Source organism: Trichechus manatus, unplaced genomic scaffold, assembly GCF_000243295.1.
Source record: "Trichechus manatus latirostris isolate Lorelei unplaced genomic scaffold, TriManLat1.0 scaffold00151, whole genome shotgun sequence".
Taxonomy (NCBI): domain Eukaryota; kingdom Metazoa; phylum Chordata; class Mammalia; order Sirenia; family Trichechidae; genus Trichechus; species Trichechus manatus.
This window is the reverse complement of record NW_004444087.1, coordinates 252,852-254,152: the sequence shown is the minus strand read 5'-3', so window position 1 is coordinate 254,152 and position 1,301 is coordinate 252,852. Positions and strand designations below refer to the sequence as shown.

Genomic DNA, 1,301 nt, shown 5'->3' with positions numbered 1-1,301 from the left:
AATTTTTTTCCCAGTCTGTAGGTTCTCTTTTTACTCTTTGGTGAAGTCTTTTGAAGAGCATAGGTGTTTGATTTTTAGAAGATCCCAGTTATCTAGCTTATCTTCTGGAGTTTGTGTGTTGATGGTTATGGTATGTATCCTGTTAATGCCCTGTATTAGGGCCTATAACGTTGGTCCTATTTTTTCTTCTATGAACTTTATAGTTTTAGGCTTCATATTTAGGTATTTGATCCATTTTTAATTAGTTTTTGTATATGGTGTGAGGCTTGGGTCCTGTTTCATTTTTTTGCAGATGGATATCCAGTTTTGCCAGCACCATTTGTTAAAAAGGCTGTCTTTTCCCTATTTGATGGATTTTGGGCCCTTGTCGAAGATCAGGTGACCATAGGTGGATGGATTTACATCTGAGTTCTCAATTCTGTTCCGTTGGTCAATGTCTCTGTCTTTGTACCAGTACCAGGCTGTTTGGACTACCGTAGTCGTATAGTAGGTTCTGAGGTCAGGTAGTGTGAGTCCTCCTACTTTATTATTTTTCTTCAATAGTACTTTACTTATTCGGGGCTTCTTCCCTGTCCATATAAAGTTAATGATTAGTTTTTCCATCTCTGAAGAATGTTGTTGGTATTTGGATCGGGATTGCCCTGTATTTGTAAATTGCTTTGGGTAGAATTGTCATTTTCACAATGTTGAGTCTACCTATCCATGAGCATGTATCTTTCTCCATTTATGAAGATCCCTTTGGGTTTCTTGCAGTAGTGTTTTGTAGTTTTCTTTATTTTTTGATATTGAACTATACATATTTTAATAGATTAATATTTGTGAGCTTGTCTGTGTTTTCTTTTTTCCCCTTTTTTATTGTTGTAGTTTAAATGAACTTTACATTTCAGATTAGTCTCCCATACAAAATTTTATACATTCATTGTTATGTGACCCTACTTGCTCACCCCCTTCTGCGACAGCACAATCCTCCTTTCCGTCCATGACTCCCAATGCCCAATCAACCAGCTCCTAACCCTCTCTGCCTTCCCATCTCACCTCTGAACAGGAAGCTGCCCCTTTGGTCTCTTGTATCTACTTGAGCTAAGAGGCACACTCCCCACGAGTATCACTTTATGTCCCACAGTCCAGTCCAATCCCAGTCTGAAGAGTAGGCCTCGGAAATTGTTTTAGTGCTGGGCTAATAGAGTCCAGGGGCCATACTTTCTGAGATACCTCCAGTCTCAGTCAGACCATTAAGTCTGGTCTTCTTACTAGAATTGCAGTTCTGCACCTCATTTTTCTGCTGCTCATCAGGGACTCTC

The 1,301-nt window shown here is 39.4% G+C and overlaps 1 pseudogene; it reads right to left on the bottom strand.

Moving 5' to 3' along the window:
• The window catches only part of LOC101349732 (28S ribosomal protein S27, mitochondrial pseudogene), a 32,594-nt pseudogene extending 31,613 nt beyond the window's left edge, over positions 1–981 (bottom strand).
• Between the last annotated feature and the right edge of the window lie 320 nt (positions 982–1,301).